The sequence below is a fragment of the Lissotriton helveticus genome, chromosome 4_1, assembly GCF_964261635.1.
Source record: "Lissotriton helveticus chromosome 4_1, aLisHel1.1, whole genome shotgun sequence".
Lineage (NCBI taxonomy): Eukaryota > Metazoa > Chordata > Amphibia > Caudata > Salamandridae > Lissotriton > Lissotriton helveticus.
In genome coordinates, this window is record NC_136063.1 from 1,122,555,636 (window position 1) to 1,122,582,073 (window position 26,438).

The following is a 26,438-nucleotide window of genomic DNA, read 5'->3' on the forward strand; positions in this document are numbered from 1 at the left end:
ACCATTGCCTTTGGTGTTTTCTCAGCAGGCCTCTGCTGCCAGCCGTTAGTATCTCTCGACCCCTCCGTCTGCTGATTGCTTGGTCCCTCTCAAACATCTCTGTCCAGGTGTGCCTGCTGCCAGCTTATCCCATGCACCTCGGATGCAGCCCTGATCTGGCACAAGAGCTCTACCATCTCCCCTGGCCACTCGTTGGTGCTCTGGTTCTCCATGATACTTGCTTAGTGTTAGGTGGCTAGGAATGTTGCTTGCTGTGAAAGGCTGAGTTGTATTGCCCCCTAACCGGGCTGTCCCCAGCCCCTTGCATTGTCCCTTGAGGTGTCTTTCGCCCCTGTTGCCATGATCTGCATGCTGCTGCCGCTCCCCGTATGCACTAACACTTGTTCTTTGGGGCAGGAGAGGCTGGGTTACGTAACTCTCTGATAGGGTTGTCACCATCCCCTTGCGCAATTCCCTGTGATGCTACTCACTCCCGTTTCAGGAATCTGCCGGGTGCTGCTGCTTACTTTATGCAGGAACACTCACTCCCTGGGCTAGGAGAAACTGGGGTTTCCTTCTCTTTCCCCTCTCGCCCTTTCGCTTCCCTTTTTCCTTTTTTTGTGGAAGTGGAAGTCTTCCATTAAATGTAGAGTTTTCCTGTAACAGAATTCTAGGGGGAGGGGCCTTGCAGTGCTCAACTTTCTTGAACACTGCCAAAGAGTTACGTTTGCTGGTCTCTAAAGCCCGTTGGCATCTGATTTTGTGACCGGGGACCAAGGATTCTGGCTGCCTTCAGGGGTCCTGGCTGGCCGCACGCCTGTTCGTGCTTTTCCCTGCACTCGGAGGGGGCAGACACCACTAGCTGGGCTCCCCCCTCCTGCCTCATCTCTGGGCGAGCCTCTGCCTCCTGTCAGTAGCCTGGCCGCTCCGTGGCTGTAATCCGTCCCACCAGGCGGGTGGGGAAGCACCTCGGGCTCCTTGCTCCCTTGACAAAACTTCTGCCGGGGGAGGTAACCGTGTCCGTATGGCCGCCTCACACTCGCCTGCCTCCGGTCACCTGGCGCACTCCCTAATGTTGCTCCTGCTGGCTCGTCTGCTCCCTCCTGGCTGCTCCAACTCTCGCGCAATAACCACTCCACGCATGACTTAGCATAAAAGGCCATTTATTAGGACAGGTATGACTACCAAATTTCAACATAACCTCAATAACAGTTAACAATCCCCCCAACATCCTGACCTCCAAACATCATCCATTCACATACTCCACTACTCACTCCAATTCACACCACAACCTCTTCATGCATACCATTCACTTTCCCCTTTCACCTTCATACTCCTCCAGCATCTCCCGCCATCTCACCTCCGTCTACCACACCCCCCATCCTGCCCCTGTAACCCCCTCCCCGGAAGGGTGATTCTGCCCGTCATGGACTCCCCACCCCTCCCAAGTCCTGCCACCCAGGTGTGGAAAAGTAAATTTTGCCATGTTCTGTGTCCCTACGCTTCATCCATCATATGTTATGTGTGCATGATTAAATATGCATATGTACTCCCTATGTTTGATTAATGACGCAATTATAGTTGTGTCCACCTCTAGTATGCCAGTTTCCAGTCCTCGTGAATACTACGAATATCAGGCCTATGTAAAGTTACGTTGCCACGTTTCTCAGTGTGCACGTTATTCTATTATAAAGTCCCCGTTTCTAGGCCTCAAAAGGGCCTGGACACTAGATTCAGCTCCTGTCTCCTGAAGCCTCGCTGAGGAGGGATACAGCCCCCACCTGTATCCTCGACCCTTCACTTACTTCCTGCCTCGCAGTGCCCGGTCCAGCCTGGCTCAGCCTCTGAGTCTGCCAAGAGTATGTTATGATTCCAGTTATCAGTTCAGTCCTCCTTCCCTGCATTCCTAAACTACTGAATCGCATCAATAGTTTCCGTCGTTGTCTAGCCTTCACGTCTCCACGTTAGAGAAATACTGCATTTAATGGTCATTTCATATTCTTCATCACGCACTACATGTAGAATAATGCATGGTCCAGTCTTAGAATCAAGTTAGCCTTTCCCCTCCTGACTTCTAGTTTATATCAACATGTTCTCTAAACATCAGATACTAGATAGGGTTTAGGTACATGTCGCTCCGACCCTCCAGACTTCAGTCTCTGCTCCTAGCACAGAGTTCATAGCCCCAGCTTCTCCTAGTAATACGTCATTGCCAGTTTGCGCGCACCACCAGGTTAGAGGTCCCGGCTCCTTAGGTAGCCCCCTCCATGGTTTCCGCCCCATTCATGACATATCCTGTTACGTCTACACCACATGTCTATGTATACGCCCAGTTACACCTACTTTTGCCTTTATCTTTCGCGACTGCTACGCGTCACACCTTCTGCTCCACCCACTGCTACGCCTACTGCAATGTAATGCTATGTGTTTGCGTTATGTATATATGCTCATGTATTGTTATTAAAAGTCAGCGCGCTCATCCCAGACCCAGCCCCAGCAGCTGCTGGGCCCTGTCATCCTATTCCTATGCAGGTTGTCCTGTTCCTGTCCTTATGCTGTATTAAACCTGCAAAACTCCTACTACCTCGAATCTTGACTCTTATTTATTGAGCTATCTGTTACGATATATGTCTAGTCAAAAAGAGAGGTATTATTTATTTATTTACCACATAATGGTGCCCGAATAGGGACTTGCCCTTTCCCCACGCGTCGGTGAAGCCACGCCGACCCCCTGACCCTCTGCAGTCGTGACGGAACTCTTCTGCGCAGTGGCAGATATTTCTGCTCAAGTATCCCTCAGGCCCACGGAGGAGACGGAGGAGGCGGTCCAGCATCCAGACGAGACGGTGGAGGAACGCGGCGAGTCCCGACCAGAGCCCAAGCCAAGAGTCCAAGGTCCGAGGTATCCGGAGGTCCACCCGTAACTGAAGTCCGAAGTCCGAAGTTCGTCGTCCGTCGTCGTAGCAGTCCAGTCCAGTCTGAGGCCTTCCGTTCTTGCTGCCCGGTGAGTACCGTTACTGGGGTGGTATCTAGACAGGGTCAATTTAATTGACTCTGGTCTGTGGGTTGGTGGTACACAGTCCCACAAACGAAGTGTCCACGTCGGTGGATGCGGGTCCTGACGTGTCTCTTTATGAGACCGGTAAGTTTCGTACTGTTTCAGCAGTGCATCTAGTTTCTGTTCTAGTCAGTTTCTGTTCTCGAGAAAATTTATGTGTTCTGTTCTCAGTATTTCCAGGTAGTATTCTGTTCGAACTGTTATTTTTAAATGTTTTTCATGTATTTTAATGTCGTGGTATGAATGGGGAATAAGTATCGTGTTCATTGTGTATTGTATTGTGTCTAGATTACAGTTCAGTCATGCCCATATTTTCCAAGTTACGTCAGTTAAAAACTAGAAAGGGTCTGCTGGAAGCAGCAGTTCCCGTCCCGCCCAGGGACAGTCCAGGTCACTTTATGTATCAGAAACATGGCATAAGTGCCATATTGTATCTAGATTTATGGGTAGAGTATACCAAACAGTTAGAAGAAAAGTATAGATGGCCCGTATCGGGTACATGGGATGCCGAATGCATCATGCGAGTAGAAGAGGCATTATGGAAAAAGAAAGCCAGACAGTCACAGAAAGATGCCATCGAGTTATGGCGTAAAGAAGCTCATAAAAGAACCGAAAAAGAAATCAGAAAGTCAGAATTAAGTAGAGAATCCTTAGAACGAGCACAAGAAAAAGAATTAATCGAGATAGGTGAACAAGTCAAAACTGAACAGAAAGACAGACAGAGGAATGCCCTTATTAAGGGTATGTATCCTCTTCTTGCCGAGGGCTTGCCAAAAGCGACCCCGGAGGCATCCAGTAATTTCCCGCCACCACTAGTTCCGACCAAGCTACGTCACAAACCGACCGCAGCTGATATTTTTATTTCGTCCTATCTGGACGACACAGTCCCTGAATATGCAGATCCTGTTCGCGCTCCGCCAGTCCCTGTAAATCAGGCACATCCTGCTCCTCCAGACACCGGGGCACCCCATGCAGTACCTGCTACGGTACCCCCGGTCCAGCCAGCATTTCAATTTCCCGCTCCGCCACGAAGAATATCAGTCGACGATTCTAGTCTAGGGGCCGCAGGAGGAGGTCCTCCTCAAACCCCGCCGCCACGCAAGCGTTTATCAGCACTCGAATTACATGCTCAAGCATCACAGCGTACTCCCAAGAGTAATAAGTCGGTTGCAGAAATCAGGCAAGCCCTTGGCGAATGTGCCTATGACCCAGTCCCAGGCGAGAATAATATGGTTTTATATTCAGTACGCGTAAGGAGGGTGACCGAGTATCTAGTCACCCTACCCAATATGAAAGAAGATCTAGACAGAATATATCGTTTCATCCGTACAGGGGATGATCCAGAAAGTATTAGTGATGCCATGTCTCAAAGGAAAGCTGAGATCCAGCGTATGATATTAAAGTTTTTAATTAACTGTCTAATAAGAGAACAAGATTACCCGTCTAAAGATCCGGCAGAAATGAAAACCCTGACAAAGTGGAGTGATAATATAGCCGAGGGTAAGCACAATACCATTAGTGCCATGGAGAGTATGTACAAGAAAATCCGTAGAGAAATAATAAAGATACACGAACAACGTAAAGCAGCACAAGTAAGCGAGAAAGAAAGTAACTCTGATCCTGAAGAGGAAGACGACGAGAATACCGCCAGAATAGCGTATGTAGGAAAATCTAGATTTCCAGATCGCCATTTACGCCTAGAACACAAGCCAATTTTCCATCATTCAGCACCAGAACAAGGTTCCCTAGAACAAGTGTTCCAAGCTACCGATCACATTCTGAAATCACGAATCGGTTACAGTAAATTAAGTACCATGCATGAGCAGGAACTAGCCCGATCAGCAGTCCGATGGATTACTGATTCTACCACTTTTCCAGACGAAATAGTGGCACAGATGTTTCTGAAATTGCCCCCAGCCGAGCAGCGACTGGTGGGTATGTATATGATCCAGCACCTCATTACTCTGTATGAGGGTCAGCACTCTGATCCAGGTCCGTTACATGATGTCCTGAACGAGTTACTCCAGTATAGATGGAAAGGTTTAGGTACCGATTTAATTAGTGTCATTCTAGAACAGCGCCACAAATATAGAACGTTTCTGAACCCGCATTTTGTTCATGTCTCACCCCCAGAAAGTAAACCATTTTACATGGAAAGACAGAACCCGTTACGAGAAGTGCATCCAGTTAAGACAGAGGACGGTGAAATGCAACGAGTGTTTGTTTACACCCCGATTACAAAGATGGAACTCCTCGAAATGAAGAAATTAATTCCCTGTCATGACAAAGATCCAGCAGGGTTCCATAGAGAACTAAAAGACATGCTCCGTATGGGAGAATACACTTACCCAGATATCATTAAAATGTTAAAGGTCCTGTTGCCCGCAGGGGTGTATGAAAAGCTAAAGGAAAAAGAATGGGAGGTGGGAGAGAAAAAGATAGATTGGGCAGTTCTAGAAGCTGAAGACAAGGCACGAGTACCAGGTACTGGTCTTGGAGATAAATGTAAAGAATTACCAGAATTATTAATACAAGTTTTACCCAGATTATTAACAACGAGAAAAGAAGACTGGGATGCAATCTCAGCCTGTAAACAGAAACAAGAGGAAGATATTAGTGATTTTTATTCTAGATTTGAAAAATGTTTTAGCATCAATAGTGGCCTCAAGACAAGTAGTGAGTCATACCCTCACCTTTTTGTTACTAAATTAGTCGAGAATTCAAGCCCACAAATTAAAAATCGAGTTTTGAAAGTCGAAAGCACCTGGCAAGCTAATACTCCGTCCCAGATGTTCCAGATGCTCCAGTACCACCAGAATAGAATCAGGGAAGAGCAAGAACACGAGAGAAAACGTATGAAAGACACGAAAATGAAAGTACTAGTTGCACAATCTGTTCCTCAAGACAGTCAGAAGAGGGGTCCGAATCAAGCCAGTCATCCTGCAGCTCCCGTTAAAGGGAACTGCAACTATTGTAAACAGCCAGGTCATTTTATAAACGAGTGTGCAGTTCTGAAACACAACATAGCTACTGGTAAGACTAAAGAAAGACCACGTCCGCCTAGACAAGAGCAAGTTTCACAGACTCCTCAGCCACAGAATGCACAACAGACAGTTACAGCTCCGCAGCCTATTGCTGCAACACAGCATGTCACACAGCAGATGTACCAGTATGCACAGTCTGAGTATCCAGAGTACCAGCAGTATTCATGAAACAGCCTAGAGAGGGAGGTAGGCTTGCCTCTCATCGAGATACCTGTAGATCAAGAAGGTCCCTATGTTCACAGTCAAGTATTAGGGAAAGACAGAAAGTTTTTGATTGATACAGGGGCAAGTAGGACCACAATTAGTCACGCCGAAGTTCCAGGGGCTCCGCTCTCAGGCTCAAGAAATGTTTCCCTTGGATTTTCAGGAAAGCCTATCGTAAATGAGATTTCAAAGCCAGTTACTCTAGAAGTAGGTCCATTGTCCCGCACTACTGATCTGTTACTTACTAAGTCATGTCCAGAAAACCTATTAGGCATTAAAACACTGAAAGAGTTAGGTGCAGTTATATGTTGTTCCCCAGAGGGAATACGATTGTTCCTACGTGACTTTAAGGGTCACTATGTATTACGAGATTTTGATTCAAGACTGTCTAATGTCCCGCAGCATCTATGGGCACAAGGTCCAACTGATGTAGGTTACATGCAAATCACACCCTATCGTGTGACCCTGAAACCAGGTGTAGTGTTACCACGAATCAGACAGTACAGATTGCCACCCGAGGCTGTAGCAGCCTTATCCAAAATTATTGGCGAGCTCATCGCTCAAGGAGTAGTTGTAGAAACTGACTCCAACGTATGTAATTCTCCGATCATTCCTGTCATGAAACGTACTGATCCAAATGCACCCCCAGTTTATCGATTAGTGATCGACCTACGAGAGCTTAATAAATGTATTATTCCGCAGTACCCAGTTGTCCCAGATATCTCTTCCCTATTGACAGTCATTGATTCCGAAGCCACGTTCTTTACAGTAATCGACCTCAAGAATGCATTTTTCAGTGTTCCTATTCATCCAGACAGCCAGTTTCTTTTCGGATTTTGTTTAAATGGAAGGAGCTATATGTTCACACGCGCTCCTCAAGGTTTCACAGAAAGTCCTAGTATTTACAGTCAAGCACTTAAGAGACAACTAGACAACATTCACATGCCAACTGACACTGCCCTGCTCCAGTATGTCGATGATTTACTGATCACAGCCCGTTCTGAACGTGCTTGCGAGCGGGCATCCCTTACAGTCTTGTATTTCCTAGCCGAGATGGGGCACAAGGTGTCCCCTTCTAAGCTTCAATTCTGTGTCCAGCAAGTGGTCTACTTAGGACACTTACTGTCCAAGAGGGGTAGGCAGTTGACACCAGACCGTATCCAGTTAATAGCGAGTCTTCCTCAGCCCAAGACCCAGAAGGAGGTACGTGCTTTTATCGGCCTTACTTCTTATTGCAGACAATGGATTCCTCAGTATGCATTTCTAGCCAAACCACTGATACAGTTAACGACACAGGAGGCAGCCGTATCGACTGTCCTCCCTTGGACATCTGAACATACACTTAGTTTCAATGAGTTAAAGAAAGCCCTATGTCAAGCTCCAGTTCTAGCCACACCGAACTACAGTAAGCCTTTTACACTTTTCGTCACAGAACGTGAAGGTACAGCATTATCTGTTCTCACACAAGATCAAGCAGGACAAAACAAGCCCTGTGCTTATTTTTCGAGCACATTAGATCCTGTAGCCCAGGCGTTGCCTGCGTGCCTCAAGTCAGTTGCAGCCACAGCACTAGCTATCAGACAAAGTGATTCCATAGTCTTAGGACATACCTTGACAGTACAAGTTCCACACTCAGTGGAAGCTCTTCTGAACCGAACACAAACTCAGCACTTGACAATTGCACGTTTAACAGGTTATGAATTGACACTGTTCCAGCCACACATAGAAATCAGACGCTGCAACATTTTAAATCCTGCTACACTGTTACCATCAGCTAAATCAAATCCTGACCCACATGACTGTGTGGAAGTAGTTAACATTACGACAAAGCCAAGACAAGATCTGACAGATATTCCTCTACCAGATCCCGACCTGACACTTTATGTGGATGGTTCATGCCTAAGAACTAGTACAGGAGAACTAGTCGCCGCGTATGCTGTGACTACTGACACTGAAGTTATTGAAACCCACCGCATCGACACCCTGTCCGCTCAAGCAGCAGAGCTAGTTGCTCTGACCCAAGCCTGTATACACGCCAAGAACTTGAAAGTTAATGTTTACACAGATTCCCGTTATGCATTCGGAGTCGTGCACGACTTTGGAGTGCTCTGGCAGGAGAGAGGTTTCATGACTTCTCATGGAACCAAGATTCAGCATGGTCTCCTTATTCAAGCTCTGTTAGATGCCATACATTTACCGACATCTATCTCTATCATGAAGTGTAAAGCACATACGAAGGTCACTGACATTATTTCCCAGGGTAACGATCTAGCAGATCGCACAGCCAAGCTTACAGCACAGACTCCAGACATTCAAGTTAATCAGACACATACTCCAGATCCGACTAAATGCATGACAGTTAAGGACCCTACTCAAGATATCATAGATATCCAGTTACATGCTACTCCCGAAGAAATCAAGAAATGGTCCGAACAAGGAGGGGTCCAGACAGATCAAGGATGGGTAACGAAGGGTAGAGCCACATGGTTTCTCCCCGACTCTATGGTTCAAGTCATTATTAATACCGCACATAGTCCAGCACATTTAGGAGAAAAAGCTATGTTAGATAGTATCCAGAACATTTGGTTCAACAAGCATTTACGAGCTGCAGCTAAGCAGAAAGTCCGTACCTGTATGATATGTTGTCAGTTCAATCCAGGTAAAAGTGTCCCGGTGGAACAAGGTGGTTTCCAGCCTCCTGACCACCCTTTTGAAGTCCTCCAGATGGATTATATTCAGATGGAGCGATGTCGAGGTTTCAAGTATGTCCTTGTAGTTGTATGCGCTTTGTCCAGGTGGACCGAAGCATATCCAGTCCCAGATTACACAGCCACGACCACTGCCAAGCAGTTGGTTCGTGAATTCTTCCCCCGTTATGGACTCCCTAGAGTCGTATATTCTGATAACGGCCAGCCATTCTCCTCAGAATTAATGAAGCACGTTTCCCTTTTGCTAGGGTACCAGTGGAAGTTCCATTGTGTACGCCATCCTGAAGCAGCCGGTCTCGTTGAGAGACATAATCAGACTCTAAAAATCCGTATTGCAAAAGTGTGTAAAGAGAAGGGTGTGGACTGGCTAGTAGCTCTGCCAGTCGCTTTATTTTATATGCGCATGGTCGCACATTCCAGATCAGGTCTGTCCCCGTATGAGGTCGTATTCGGCCGCCCCCCTAACATGTGGGGTACTCCTAGACCCCGAAGTATTACCGATGTTTCAAGTAATATGCTGACAGATTACCTAGCTTCCTTGATGTCTGCCCTCAACTCATGTCGTTCACAGGTTGCCGCCGCATTTCCAGACAATACCGAGGTGGCACCGCATGAAATCGTCCCAGGATCCATGGTGATGGTCCGCAACTTTGACAGATCAAGTCCGCTGGAGCCTCGTTGGAAAGAGCCCCGACAGGTCCTCCTCACCACCCGTACAGCCGTGAAGTTGGAAGGACGCAAGGGCTGGGTGCACCTTTCTCATGTTAAACTTTTTAATGGACTGAAACCCGTCTTTAAGAACATTTCCCAGGATTTGAAGGATTGCCAGAATATTGTTCTCAAGGACTGTCCCGCAAAAGACATTGCTACAACCCCTCCCCTATTAGAGAAAACTCCGCAGCAGGAGTATAAACAGAAACTACGGTCTAGTAAAATAAGTCGGTCAGTTTGATTGTCTAAGTCCTCCCCTAGGTGAAACGGTTAGACTGTTTCTGACATGTATAAAATAGACCCCCATAGTGAGAGAGTTAGTCAAAACTCAATCCGATGTATCGTTTTTCTATGTTTCATATTATTTCTCAGCATTATGATTTCCTGCACGAGTTATGCATTTTTCCTATGTTTCCCAGTTTCACATGTAAATAAGTCTGCTAATGCTACAATAGAGCACACGTTTAGTGATCTGCCTCCTCACGAGCTGTCCTACCGCCTCGCTATGCGTAATAACTCATTTATCCGCATGTTACATTACTCACACCAGACCAGCAATGCCACTAATTGTTGGGTGTGTGGTCGACTCCCCCCTTTCCAGACGCCGAAGGGAGTTCTGCCACTTTTTCCTTATCCATTTTCACATAATGGTTCGTGTGGAGCATGGTCCACGTTAACGTCATCCTCAACAGATATGTTTTTTCTTAACAGTACATGTTTCCCAGACAAGCAAGGTCTCCCTCACCGAACAGGTTTAGATCTAGAAAATGAAGTGTATAATTTAGGTAATTATTCGTCGAATTTTATGGTCCTGAATGTTCAGTCTGATACTACTCCAGACTTACCTGCTATTTCAGTACTACCAGTCAAAGGCGAATTATGTGTCCGAAATAATGGTTCCATACATGTAGGACATAGTGATTGTACTACTATTGTCAAGTATAGTGACAGTGGGAAATCTATTTTCAAAGCTTCACGTCATTCATATTTTATTTGTGGTCAAACCGCATATGTTCGTCTGCCCCTCGATTGGGAGGGAACCTGTTACATTGCCTTCCTACTGCCACCTGTTTTCCTAGCCCCACCTGATTATCATAGAAACACACATCTAGTACACATTAGACATAGAAGGGAGTCCCCAATTGTCGATTATACTGAAACTACTCTAGAACAATATACCGATTTCAATAAAGGTTTCTTCTTCTTTATAGGACCTATCCAGAATAGTAAGTTAATCCGTAGGTTAACCAGAACCCTTGAAGCTGTAGTAAATGAGACTGCCTCTGCTCTAGGTAACCTAACCGAAGAGCAATCTGCTATGAGATTTGTAGTTTTGCAAAATCGTCTCGTCCTTGACGTCATACTGGCCGATAGGGGCGGGGCCTGTAGAGTCATCGGATCTAGTTGCTGTATTTTCATTCCAAATAACGCGCCGTCTGTTTATTCAGCTATAACCAGACTCCATAAAATTGCCCATCTGATACACCAAGATCCAGGCACCTGGACATGGTCCGGTTGGTTCTGGAATATAATTTCCGCATGGGGATGGAAAATATTGTCCTTTCTAGGTATTGCAGTAGCGATCATATTCAGCTGCTGCCTCTGTATACAATGTGGCCCTGCGATTTGCGGCATTTGTGCCACCTCTTGTATTCCTAGTCCCAAGCCCCGTTCTAAATCCCGTTCCAGGATAATTCGAGACGAGCAAATGATACTGTATGAAATGATAGACGGTATCATGAAAATTGATGTTTCCTGATGGAAACGTAGTGACAAGGAGGGAATGTGGAAAAGTAAATTTTGCCATGTTCTGTGTCCCTACGCTTCATCCATCATATGTTATGTGTGCATGATTAAATATGCATATGTACTCCCTATGTTTGATTAATGACGCAATTATAGTTGTGTCCACCTCTAGTATGCCAGTTTCCAGTCCTCGTGAATACTACGAATATCAGGCCTATGTAAAGTTACGTTGCCACGTTTCTCAGTGTGCACGTTATTCTATTATAAAGTCCCCGTTTCTAGGCCTCAAAAGGGCCTGGACACTAGATTCAGCTCCTGTCTCCTGAAGCCTCGCTGAGGAGGGATACAGCCCCCACCTGTATCCTCGACCCTTCACTTACTTCCTGCCTCGCAGTGCCCGGTCCAGCCTGGCTCAGCCTCTGAGTCTGCCAAGAGTATGTTATGATTCCAGTTATCAGTTCAGTCCTCCTTCCCTGCATTCCTAAACTACTGAATCGCATCAATAGTTTCCGTCGTTGTCTAGCCTTCACGTCTCCACGTTAGAGAAATACTGCATTTAATGGTCATTTCATATTCTTCATCACGCACTACATGTAGAATAATGCATGGTCCAGTCTTAGAATCAAGTTAGCCTTTCCCCTCCTGACTTCTAGTTTATATCAACATGTTCTCTAAACATCAGATACTAGATAGGGTTTAGGTACATGTCGCTCCGACCCTCCAGACTTCAGTCTCTGCTCCTAGCACAGAGTTCATAGCCCCAGCTTCTCCTAGTAATACGTCATTGCCAGTTTGCGCGCACCACCAGGTTAGAGGTCCCGGCTCCTTAGGTAGCCCCCTCCATGGTTTCCGCCCCATTCATGACATATCCTGTTACGTCTACACCACATGTCTATGTATACGCCCAGTTACACCTACTTTTGCCTTTATCTTTCGCGACTGCTACGCGTCACACCTTCTGCTCCACCCACTGCTACGCCTACTGCAATGTAATGCTATGTGTTTGCGTTATGTATATATGCTCATGTATTGTTATTAAAAGTCAGCGCGCTCATCCCAGACCCAGCCCCAGCAGCTGCTGGGCCCTGTCATCCTATTCCTATGCAGGTTGTCCTGTTCCTGTCCTTATGCTGTATTAAACCTGCAAAACTCCTACTACCTCGAATCTTGACTCTTATTTATTGAGCTATCTGTTACGATATATGTCTAGTCAAAAAGAGAGGTATTATTTATTTATTTACCACACAGGGAACCCCCGGAGGGCGGTTACCTGCCCCACCAATCGTGCACCTTTCGCACTCAATCTCGCCTACACCAGATAGACTCGTTCCACAACAGTCTGATATCCCGCATTTCCATTAGATAGTAAGCATTTCCCATGTGCGAAAGGTGCACACCGTCGTCACGGAAGAGAAGGGGCTCCTCAAGCCGGAGCCCCACATGCGCCAGTACTTTGATTCCGTGGGCATCACAAACATCGCCCTATTCAATTTCCGCCTCGCCCTTTCAATGACTGCAGGCTCAAGTGCCCCCCTCCAGATTCTTTGTGGTACAAACTCTGTCCAAACAATACAGGCGCCAGCCATATTGCTCCTCATTGCCTCCAGATCCCTCTGCATCAAATGTAACAAGGACACTCCTGATAGTTTAACCAAGTCATTTTCGCCCAAGTGGATAACCAGCATGTCCTGGCAACCCAGCTGAGACAACTTCTTCGTCAGCCAAGGCAACAAATCGCCCCATCGCATCCCGCTCTTACCCCACCAATGGACCTCGTGATGACTGCTCCGCAGGCCCAGGCTACGACCGTACACCTGCCTGTCCGCATATTTTGAGGCCCAGTGTATAAAGGAGTGTCCAACAATCCAGGTAACCGTCTTGGCCCCTGGACCCCGAACGCAACCTACGAAGAGAAAGAGATTAACACCACAGCAAAGTACAGATCTGCAACACAACCGCAGCAGCCCCCCCTTCTACCCTTACTCTGACCCCCTTCATTTACTCACATAGCGTTCGCAGCAGCGGGACCTCCAGCGTCCAATTCTTCGAATCTCCTCCCATGACCAACCCAAACCGGCCGCCGCCGTAGCTGCACGAATCCGAAACGAGTGAGTGCCAAAACGCGCTGGATACCTGCCAATCCTCCGCAAAGCCATTCGCAACACAGCCAACAACTGAAAGGATGTCAAGCGCCTCAAAGAAGCATGTACGAAAATCTCTCCATCCGACTTCTGCACTCGTCCCAAAAAAGCCGTACACTCACGCACCGGGCACACGCCCGCACACCCACTCTCCTTCAACCACACCCATTTGCCTCGACCTGTCTGGTCCGTCTTTGAACGACCCAACCATATACCCAGCCGGGCCCCATCCACCCTCACATCCTCAAACAACCGTCCCGGAGCCCCACGCACTCCCAACAATTCCGTCACCCGAAATGCTCCGAAGAACATCCAGACCATGCACAATCGGAACAACGCCACCTCCCCATCGTCATAACAGCAGTGGGGCAACTCCCCCAGCACTCTTGTCAACAACTCAAACGTGATCGCCTCATACGGCAACTCCCCCCCCCCCCCCTCTGACCTCATGCGACCCCAACCTTTCAACATTCGACTCAACAAATCCGCTCTGGCCGGATCAAAACCCAAGTAAACCATGATGTAAAACGAGATGCCAGCCAGCTTGCCAGCTATCGTAGTCTGCGACAATCCTCTGTCCATGCAATCCAGAACAAAACACACCACCCCCCGTTCACAGTCACTCTGGGGCATCCCCCACGCAGCCCTGCTCCAACCCAAAAAGGCACCAAACTCAGACCATGCCAACCTGTACGATCGCCTCGTGAATTCAGCTATAGATTTCTCAACCAAACCCACCACTCTCACTCCCCTCAGGCCCAGATACCCTCCGGCACCTTGGTCTTGCAAGCCTCTGCTCCCGGCGCCAGCCTCCTGAAACGCTGCCACTGCGAACGAGGTAACGCATCCGCAATTTCATTACTCGCCCCAGGCACATGTTGCGCGCGGAAAAGCACATTAAAACACAAGCAGAGCAGCCTGAAACTTCGCAGCAGGCGCAGCACTCGCAGGTCCTTCGCTTTCTGATTGTTCACCATGTCCACCACCGTCATGTTGTCAACATGGAACAAAACCGACCGGTTCCGGAACTCTGGCCCCCACACCAACAACGCTACCAACATGGGGAAGAACTCAAGAAAAGCAATGCTCCTGCCCTGTCGTAGCCAATGAGACGGCCACTGCTCTGCACACCAACGCCCGTCCCAGAAAACTTCGAAACCTGCTGCACCCGCCGCGTCAGAGTAAAGCTGCACCTGCCAGACCATCTTGTCATGCGCAAAATCCAGGGACACTCCATTGAATTCCTCCAGGAACACCAGCCACACACGCAAGTCCGACCGGACTCCCATCGCGACCCTGACCCTGTGGTGAGGGAGCACCGCCCCCGACATGGCCATGCCGAGGTACCTACAGAACGTTCTCCCTGCCCTCACCACCCGGCACGCAAAATTCAGCAAACCGAGAAGGCGCTGCACAGACCTCAAATCTTCTTGCGGACACCGATCACCTGCGTCACAGCCTGCATCTCTGCCACCTTCTGCGCCAGCAGTCGCGCCTGCCAAGCCACCGAATCCAACTCAATGCCCCAAAACGTCAAACAACAACTAGGTCCCGCTGTCTTCTCCAGTGCCAATGGAACCCCAAACTCCTGCGCCAACAACTGGAACTGTCCCAGAGCCACACCACACTCTCCCGTCAGCCCCTTCCCGACGAACAAGAAATCATCCAGGTAGTGCGACACCAGCCGGTGCCCACTCCTCTTCACGAAGGCCCACTGCAAAAAGGAACGGACGGTCTCAAAAAGCGCACAAGAAATCGCACAACCCATCGGCAGCACCATATCCACAAAGATGGCCCCTTCGAACTGCATGCCCAACAAGGAAAAATCCACCGGGTGAATGGGGAGGAGGCGAAAGGCCAACTTGATATCACATTTGGCCAACTCTGCCCCCCTCCCGCAAGCCATCACCAAACCAACGGCATCATCCACCGACGCATACAACACCCTGGAATCCTCCTCCGCGATGAAGTCATTCACAGAACTCCCTTCCGGCCACGACAAATGGTGAATCAGTCTGAACTCCCCCTGCTCCTTTTTGGGAACCACCCCCAGTGGTGAGATAAGGTCCGACATCGGCCACGTGTCAAACGAGCCAGCAATCCTACACTCCAACACCTCCTTCCGCAACTTCCTCGCCACCACCTCTGGCAACTCCTTCGCCAAACGCAGATTCTCCGCCCAACGACTCTCCCGGGGACCCTGATAGCCAATCCAAAATCCTTCCACGAACCCCCAGTGAATTTTCAAAGCAGCCTCTCTATCAGGGTACCTAGAGAGCCATGGACCCATGGCCTCCACCTTAACCGGAGTAGTGGCCCTTTGGCCCAGATTGTCCCCCACCTTTAGTAATTTTCCACTGTTCTGAAGGTGTGGCAAGCGTAAGGCATTGTGTGACCGCGTGACGTCCCCCGCACTTGGAACACTCATGTTTAAACTTACATGGGTGTCTCGTGCAGAAACCTTAATTAAAGTTCCAGCAGGCCCCAGTGTTTCCAGGTTTGTACTGCTGACCAGCAGCACCCGTCCACGTTCCCTGACTCCCTGACCCCCGGACACTCCCTGACCCCTCGCCCCAGACTGGGCGGGACGAGGCTGAAAAGGCCGGTACGCAATCGGGAGACCACTTGCGGTATGAGTAGATGCCGCCGCCTGCGTAGAAGATATCCACTGCACCCAAAGCTCCTGATCAATGTCACCCCATGGCTTGTCCGGGTTCACACTAATCCTGGCCCTAAACTCCTCATCATAGCTCAACCAGGTGAAGCCCCCAAAATGCAATTGGGCCTTCCGTATCACATCCATATACTTAAACAATGCTATCGCCCTGTCCGCATGCTTTTCGCAATAGATACTCGCGTAGATCAAGAACGCCGACGTCCAATTCTCCATCATCACGGGCACCCTCGGCCACCTGGTCAACTCCCACTCCTCCTCTTTAGACCCCTCCTTCGCCTGAATCTCTCTATGTAAAAGTTTGAAAACATCCACATACTCATGCTTCCAAATCCTGGCCTTTGTCTTGTCCGACAAATGTGACCCGAGTGGCATCGCCAAGCCCATGTAAGGCAACTTCTTCCTCAACTTGTCCGATCCATCCTCCTTCCCACCCTGATCTTCCGTCGTGTCTGTCTGCACGCTGGCCGTCACGACCTGCTTCTTACCATCCCCAAGGGCCCCCCCATCCCGCACAGAGCCATCTCCCACACCCACCGACCGGCAGGTCTTCTTGCGCCCCCCTCTAGGACCTTCGTCCCAAGCATCCCACCATGCGCCCTCACCTGCCAAAGCGCTCCGTCCTCCGGGCATCCGCCGGCTTCTGACTCCCTTTGGCCGTCCGACCAGCTCCATCCTGTGCCGCCTGGAAAACACCAAATCTGCCTGTTGTCGCTCCACCCTTCCCCCAACTCTCATCGTCACGCACCTCACCTTCTTCCAACTCCTCATCCTCGTGCTCGTAGTCCAATCGTTCCTCTGCTGCCACTCTCCGCACCTCACTCACCACTCGTTTCGCACCTTTCCCTCGCACTCCAGGTACAAACTCGCACTCCAACATTGCAGTTGCGAGCTCCCTCGGTGGAGGGCAGGCCGCCGCGGACCCCCCTGCTGCTTCGTCCCGGCGTTTGGAGGCCGTTTTGCGCTCCGCCGGCCCACCCTTGCCTCTGCCAGCACTCACAGCTGGCTTGTTCCCGCCCCCCCCCCCGAGCCGTATGCGCCCGGGGAGGCCCCAGTGCCACCAGGTCTCTGCGCCGCCAGAGCAGTCCCTGACCCTTCGACCCAGACCCACTCGCCCCGTGACCTGGGAGTCCCCCCTACGCGGCCTCTACCAGTTCCTGCCCCACGCGCAGGTGCCGGGGCCCCTTTGCCCCCATGCACCCCACCCGCCCACGTCTCCTTGGCAGCACACAAACGCTGCCATGCCTGTTCGGATTCTTCAATTATACGACGTTGGTCGCGGACCCTCTCCTCCTCAGTCATGTGTGCCCCCTTGGCATACCACGTGTCCTGCCCGGTGAGCTCCCTGGAACCTTCTGCCCCCCGCGGTTGGGCCGTGCGGCCCCCCTTCGGGTGAACCCCTCCCGTCCGCTGGTATAGTGCTTTGGCCGGGCCCTTCCCCTTGGGGACAGGCGCCCTCACACCCCCTTCCTGCCACTTGACAAATCCACCGGCTGCTCCCCTGACGGGCCACCCCCCTCCTCAGGCCCAGACTCCCCCTCCGACAGCATGAGCGTGAACTCCTCCCCCGCAGACACCTCCGGGCCAGCCTCACCCTCCTGCCCGCTAGCCTCACTGTCCTCCCTCATGGCCTCATCAATGCCCCCCTGATCCGGCCCGTCTTCCTCCGAATCCGAGGGGGCTGGGCTGCCCACATGCATGACCGGAGGCGCGCGGCCGCGGCGTCACCCCCTGCCACGATCTCCAGGCCTCCCCCCACCCCCACTGACACATCCACCAACCGTGCAGGGAGGCTCTTACGCCGTCCTCCACGCAGAGGCACCTCCGGTTGTTTCTTGCCTCTACCCCTCCCATCCGCACCTGATCGGGCCAGTGGCGGCTCGTCCATGCAAGCCACCACCACCACCGCCACACCCGCCGACGCGGACCTCGGCATCCGGGTCATGCCGACCCACGCCTGATCCAGTACTCCAGGCCGCAAGAGGAGCGCCCTATTGGCCCTCCCCAGCACCAGCAGAGCCTCGCGCACTGCCTCTGCGTCCGATGTCGCGATGGCCCCCCCTTCACTGAGGCCCAAACGCAATGCGTGACCTCCTAAAACCTAAGGTGCCCGCGAGATGCGTGTAATTCGGCACCTCGCGCCCGCCCGCGAGATGCGTGGGATTCGGCACCTTTGCTCCTGCCCGCGAGATGCGTGCACTTCGGCAGCCTCGCGCCTCACGCGTAACGCGTGCAATAACGGGGCCTGAGCGCGCCCGCCGGCACCAAATACCGCAAGCAGCAGTCCGCCTAAGAAAAACTGAGCGCTCCACCTACAGGACCGCACCGGGGCACCAGCGGCGTCCTGACACAAACCCCTGCTGACCTTGAAGCTACCCCTACCTAAAGGCACCCAACACTACCCGAGCACCTGCCTACACAAACTAACTTCATCCTGCGGCACCGGGGACAGGAAGAGGAAGGACTTCCTCCCCTGTCCCCTTAAGTACCCTCCCTAGCTCCCCACCCCTAAGCCCACCCCCAGCCTATCCCAGCCTACCTAGCCTGCCTGTCCCTAGCCTCGCACGAACACCCCAGGGGAAGACTGGTCTGTCGACCTCACTTCCCCTGGGGGCCGCACTCAGCACTAGAGTCACAGGAGGTAAGAGTGCGGCACCGCCAGGTATTTTTTAGGAGTGCAGAGCTTTGATCTGCTGCCACTAGACACCAGGAGGTCAGGGAGCCGATCGTGACAGGCCTGACTGCTGCACCACCTCCGGAGCCGATAAGTCCGCAATCCCTTTTCTGGCAACCAAATCCTTCCATTGAAATCGTGATTTCGTTGCACCGCTCCCCAGCTCTCCGAGGTAGAATAGATGGATTGTGCTGGCAGAGTAGTGGTTTATAATCCTCCCCAAGACCCTCATTATGGCGGCGGCGGCCCCATTGGGGTGTTCGAACAAATACCTGCCCCCCCCATTGGCCAAGCGCCCTTTTCTTGGCATGCTAATTCCTGTTGGGGGGAGAGCTGCCCCCCCCCTCACCTCTTTTGTCTTCGGGCAGGCTGATGCAACCAAACCGGATTTCTCGGGTCCCTAGCGGCTGTTGAGGCGTCAGCCAGTGAGGCCCCCTTCAGGGGTGGCCTCTGCAAATTCCGTAAACCCTGACCATGTGGGCCTTGGAAGGCCTAATGGACCCATCCTAACTACTTCACACCATGTGGTAACTCCCCTATGAACCATAAGGTGTGTTGTTAATAACATATATGAGGATCTGTATTGTGCAGTTGTTGTTGTGCTGGCTTGTACTAGGTGAAGAGTCTAGTAGCAAACTCATATGGTTGAAACCATGCATGAGTACAATATTTCAAAAGAATTAGCTTAACTCGCTGTTAGTACCAGACTTATTACATGCTCGATAGCAGGAAACCCTCGTGACATCATCTAATTAGTACCTGGACTTCAAATAAGAACCCTTATTTTTACATTTATGTCTGCCATTTTCACATATTCAAAATGAGATTTAAAGTTCAATTGAATTACAGGAAAATGCTTTTCATAATTCAGTGCTTAACAAATTCTCGAACAAAATAGAGGATTCCTATCATAAGTGTGAGGAAGTGCCAATATTGCACATCTCGATATAAATAATTGGCAAGTACTTCTATGTGGACCCTGAACGTACTTAACTTTCCAAGCTATTAGTTCAGTGCCATGGTATATTATCAGGGCCTTCAAGTGATCACAACCCAGTAGCTCTCCCTTGACCCTTTGAGATGCTTAGGCATGACTCAACCTACCAGCTTGAGCAGGGAAAACAGGCAGGTTTTGTCCCACACAACTCTTAATTTACCTAGCGAGAATACGTTAGGCATGTAAAAGCTGCCAGAGAATGTAAAGCATTTAGATTTTTTTGTTGTGATATTTAGCAGTCTTTCACTCAAACTGTGCACACACAAATACACAGTTATTTCTAAGGCTTATATTAATGCCGATTTTAGCGAGGAATCAATGCAAGGCTATTGCAGATATCAAAACAGTTGTAGTGACCGCACAGAATGTAAAAATTATGAAAAGAGAACAAAGTGCAAAGTACATGCGGAGGATCCCTACATATCTAACTTTTATATCTAAATTCTGTGTTCTGAGGGTTTTCAGTATTTAGATATAATCCTCACTCATCCATACCTAAACTTCATTTACTTTCCAGTCCAGTCCATCTCTCTGACATGAAAGTGAATTATGGCACAGAATTTTTGAGTGACCGTGATCTTGGTGCACTTCCACTAAGAACTGCGTGGCTCTCTGCTTTTCCTGGAATGATATCCTACTCTCTCCTTGAGAGGCTTGCAAATGATCAATTTATGTAATTGAAGCAATTTATTTTGGGAAAAGTCGCCAATTGATTCACAATGCTATATGGCAGAAGTTGTGAATTACGATGAAGGGTGGTTTGCTGGCAGACGGGAAGACCGTCCGCTATGGGTCCGACACAGGCAATCGGAGCAATTGCCTGGCGGACCCGGAAAGCATACCTAGAATAGTGGCGGTGCCTAGCAGGCAACGCCCCCCATATTAGGATGCTTCAACCCCGCCAGCGGTGGATAGCAGTTCAACCGCCATTAACAGGCTGGCAGGCATTGCATTTGGGGGCCTGTTGCATGCCCCCTTGTGTTGGAGGAAGGTGGGTGTGCAGTGGTACTCCATTTCCCTGCACCAGGTGGCAGGCACCACATGGTGCCTGCCACGTAGTGCAGAGAAATGGCAACAGTGCATGTTTGACATTGCGGCGGCTGCTGCAGCCAGGAGCACCCGCCGCAATGTAATTTCATGTGCGGGACCGCCGCCTTACAGGCGCCGGTCCCCAGCCCTGCGACACCGCCATCGTAATTACCCCCTTAGTTCTTAGTTATGATAAGAATTCCTTTCTATCATCACCATATATAGTTTACTTAACTTTGCATGAGGCAGCTTTCATTTAGAATATGTGGCTTGAATCTCAACCATTAAGATGTAAGCTATCCAGTTGCTAGACACTTTATGGAGAAACATGGCGATTAAGGACGTTGCTATCAATATATGTCCTAGAGTTTTAGTGCTTTTTTTTTGGTCTCTAACATAAGGAGGAGTACAGACTAATTTGTAGGAATGATTTGTCACAGACTTTTACATAGTGCTTATTTGAAAATAGATCCTACAAGCCTATCAATTTGTGATGTGAGATTGTGGTAATTTATGCACACAAAAGCTATTTAAAAACAAAGAAAGCTCAATGTTTACTTCAATTGACTTCATTGCCCAGCTGAAATATTTTGATGGCAACTATGCATTATTTAGTGCTGTATGACAATTATAACGAAGCATCGGGGTGTTGCCTATATGGCATGTGTAAATATGTAAATTTGCATGCAAACTACATGTTGCCCCTTATAAAATATTTGAAAGCCAGTAGCTGTTGATTAGCCATACAAATTATAAAGTGAAACAGTCCGTGTTAGTAATTAAACATTATCATATATTGTGCGTTTATTTTAAACACCCTAGCACAAATGGAGTAACATTTTTAATGTCTGTTTTTAGTCATATTTGCACTGGGCATGCCAATGTTTTCTATGTGTGCTTTTGAGTGTGTAAGCACGTAAAAATAGCAACGGAAAGTGCTTCAGTTTATCACCTTGACAGAGACTTGTGTACAAGCCGAAACACAGTCTTCATTTGTGGCACACAGTAAAGGAGGACTAGCATTTGAGATGTCATCAGTGATGTCACTGACTATGTCTTGAGTGATGTAATATGTGAGCTCATAAGCAGTGCATTGTGGGGCTATAAGTCATAGTTAGCTCAGGTAACTATAACTTCTATTGTTTTGTGCGTGTACAATTTGAGCCTAACTATAAAGTCCATGTAAACTTTTTTCTGGGACTATATATATATATATATATATATATATATATATATATATATATATATATATATATATATATATATATATATATATACGTATATATATATATATATATATACGTATATATACATACAAATCAATAGACAAATGTATGTGTATATATATATGTATGACACATACAAAGAAATGGGTTTGAGCTAAAAAAAGGCTGCATTAAAGAACAGAAAAATGGAAAATAAATTATGTATTAAAAAAAGCTAAACTAAAATTAATAAAAATGAAGTAAAATAGTATATGAATGACATACAATATTAATATCAAGAAAAAATAGGAATTAGAGAACATACTTATAGATACATACACATGTATTTTTATATTAACTGAAAAAAACTAAGGCATGGGGGAGTTATAGTTAGGAAATAGAATTAAAAACCCATTGAAATTCACTACAATGTACTTGCTCCCAACCCATGCACTGCTAATTACCCCACATATTACATTACTCATGACATCTTGTATGGCATCATTGTTAACATACCTGTAACATTTGCAGTGAAATTATTGATGAGAAAACTGTGCATAGCGGGGATGTAAGTTATAGTTACCTTTTGGCACGAGTTATAGTTACTCAGGGTAAATATAAATGCTGAATTTCTATGGTTTTGTGTGTCTAAAATCTGAACCTAACTATAACATATTTGTAACCTTTGGTTTTTCAGTGACTTTTTATGTTTTTTTTTATGCTATTCCCTAACTATGTCCCTGTAACCTGGGTGTGTGAGTGGTTGTGTGGAAGTGGTCATGTGAGTGTGTGGTGGGCATGTAACTGTGTGTGTGACCAGGTGTGTAGTCTGTGAGTGGGTCTGTGAGTGGCTGTATGGGTCTGTGAATGGCTTTATGGGTCTGTGAGTGGCTTTATGTGTGTGGAAGTGTGAGTGCCTCATTGGGTCTGTGAGTGGATGTGTTTGTGGCGTTCTGGGACTTAGAGAGGGTGTGAGAGTGGTTGTGGGGGTGTTCGTGTAGTTGTGTAAGTAGCTGTGTGAGGGGGTGTATTTAAAAAAAAATGGGGATCTGGATCTGCAATTTCACATGGGGAGGCGCACTGAACGCAGCGGTGGAAACACTGGTCCTAAAAAACAATTTCTCCATCAGTTGCTTGGGGCCAGGATATCTCTATCCTGACCCCTTATATCCTATTCCTGCTTTATTCTCCACCGGAAACCAGTCTCAATTCACAAAATTGTGACCGCAACTTTTCTTTCAGGTTGCGGCCAGCCAATCTCGGCATTGCTGTTGGCATGTGAATCCACGTCTCTAGATATACACAAATTTTGTTCTTTAATAACTCCAAAACTACTATACAGATTTAACCCAGATTAAAAAAAGCACTCTTCGTGGACCACAATCTAGCTTTCGCCAAATTTGGTGTAATTCCATTCAGAGGTTTGGGCTATAGTTGTTTCTGAAATCCCTTTGGGAAATTGCATGAGGGAAACATGTTTTGGGACCCTGCCTTTTTCTATGTCCCTACTTGAGGAATCACCCCGTCAGACAGCAGCTGTAGTGAGTAGCAAATTAGTTTAGACATTTTCATAAAGATTTGTCAAATGGCATCAAAATTATTAGCAAGACAAAAAACACTTCTCCTGTAGAAACTTGGTCCTAACTATACCTTCTGGAGACCACCAGTTGGTAATATGCATTTTTAACCCCTTGGCTGCGGCGGTAATTCCGCCGCAGTGCTAGGGGGGGGGAGGGGGGCCGCGTGGCGCTCCCATGCTCGTGACGGAACCGCTCCGTAACGAGCCTCGGGCGCGCTGTGCTTGTGACGGAGCGGTTCTGTCACGGCCCCGCCCGCTCAATAGAATGCGCCGCGCAGGCACGGCGGCCGGGCCGTGACGGAACCGCTCCGTCACCAGCACAGCGCGTCCGAGGCTGGTGACGGAGTTGTTCCGTCACCAGCATGGAACCGGTTAAATATATATAAATAGAAATCAATAAAGATATCTATATATATATATATTTTAGTGATGGGGTTGTCAGGAATTGTAATATCTTTCTTCACATTAAATAAAACCTTAAAAATTCACTGAAAAAGCCAAAGGTTAAAAGCAGGTTATACTTAGGAGATAATGTCAGTTAGAACATAGCTTCTAAATCTAACAAAACAACTGAAATCAAGTATCTAGAAACCGTGCCCTAAAGTAACTATAACGGCAAAACTCCAAAATACAAAAAGTGGGCCTTTTGTTTTTTTTTCATGGGCTCAGCACATGAACACATGTAAAATTGAATTATTGTTTTTGTCAATAAATCAACACAATCCTTTAGCAATGACTATAATCCAGTGTACTTTCATGTATATAAATAGCAATGATGAATAATAATCACTGTCATATAATTAAGCATTTTTCCTCCAAACAACCATAAACCTGTGTTGTCTTTCTTTAACATGCTTTAATCCACAAAATACAGTCATAGAATTAACCACAAGAGGTCTCTTTCCTCCAGCTGATGAACACATAGTGCCAGCTCAAAGTGCTTTAAAAAATATAGCAAGTCCTCAAGGGGTCATAATTTCAATAACCCAGGAAACTAAACTGAAAATGTATTTTAAATATTCCTAAGGAGGCCACCTGCAGACCCTTCCTCCCAACATTTAAAAAAACATTAAGCTTGGCGGTGCCCTTGCCAATTCTTACGGGCAGCACCAGCACAAAAAAATGTATATATTTTTAAAGGCCTTGCAGGACATTAAGGTGCCTCTCAGCAGCTGCAGCAGTGAATGTAAAATGAATTGCTACTCTGCTAATTTTACATTCACTGTTTTATATTTGTTTTATTGGGAAGGGGGGTTGTGGCCCCTTATCCCTGAGGATTTTAAAGGCACCAGCCACCCCATCCTCTGGATCCGATGTATTTTTAATTTGGGAAGCAGGTGGGAACCCTATTTCCGGGCCATCCAGTGTCCCCAGGACCCCATACACTATGGCATGACGGCAGTAGTGTCCCAGGGACCCTATTCCCAGGAACACTTCTGTTCCCTGCCCACAAGAGGGTGGGCAGAGAGAACTATAACTCCCTGCCTGCGCTCTTGGAGGCAGGGAGCAAAGAGAAAAGCTACTCCCACTAGGCAGGAGCAATCAAATGCATCCAACTCCTTCCGCACCCGGGATGCGCCTGGGCTTCCCCGACAGCTCCAAGTCCTGTAATTGCTGTGGGTGTCCCAGTTGAGATTGGGGCACTCACTGCAACTGTAAGTTTCTTAAGCCCCAGAGGATGTGGGTCCTATAGCAATTTTAAGGCTCAGAGAGGAAGGCCACATAACTCCTCCCCTTAATAAGTAAAGCGGCCCTTGGAAATGGTATCCCAGGTACCTCTATATGGCATGGGGAGGGGCTATATGCCCCCTCCTTAAAAGAAAAAACAAAGTAATTCAGCTGACCCCACCAACACCACCACTCACCTGGGCCCTGGCCTTTCACATGGGCGTATAACTCAAAAGCACCTGCCCTTTTTGTTTTTTGAAGTGCTTCTGGATCCTCTGCGAATTTGTGGTACCAATAAGAAAAAGAAAAATATTTGCACCTTGAAACATCCTCACCCAAAAGGCCTAGTGGGGCAGGGTTCCCTTCCCTGCCCCCCTGTATGTTTTTTTAAATACTTTTTACTGGACTGATTCACTGAGTCTTAAAATATCCGCCGCCATATATTTGTTGCTGTTATGGCAGCCAGTCATATATTGTTAGATCAGTCAGGTCCGCAGACCCTCTACAGCATGATGTATACATAAATTGTTAACCTTAATTTCTCAAAAACTACCAGATGGATTTACACCAAATTTGAGAGTTCTTTTTCTGTGCCTCACTAAGTGTAGATTCTGTATATCCTCTCTATTTTAGTCTTGTCATCATACTATCTTTCGTTAAAGATTCAAGTTATTCTGGTTTGTCTTCAATTAACTCTCTGGCAGTGCTTTCATCTCCACAGTGCACAGTGCAAACACATCATCTATGTAAAGGACCCATAGAGTTACCTGGCCCATCCATTCCTTTAATTCTAGCCTGTTCAGTAGCTGCTTGTCTCACCAGTTCATGTGCAGATTTGCAAAGCTGGAGGTTAAGCAGGTACCCATCGAAGTCCCCCTCTGCCTCTGTTGTTGGAAAAGCTCACCTTTGAACAAAAAGATATTCCTACTCAATCACCATTCCATCATCTGTAAAATCAACTCATTGTGTTTGTAGTATTTTTTTTGCCCTTGCTCTTAAAAAGTGTTCTGTGGCTTTTAGA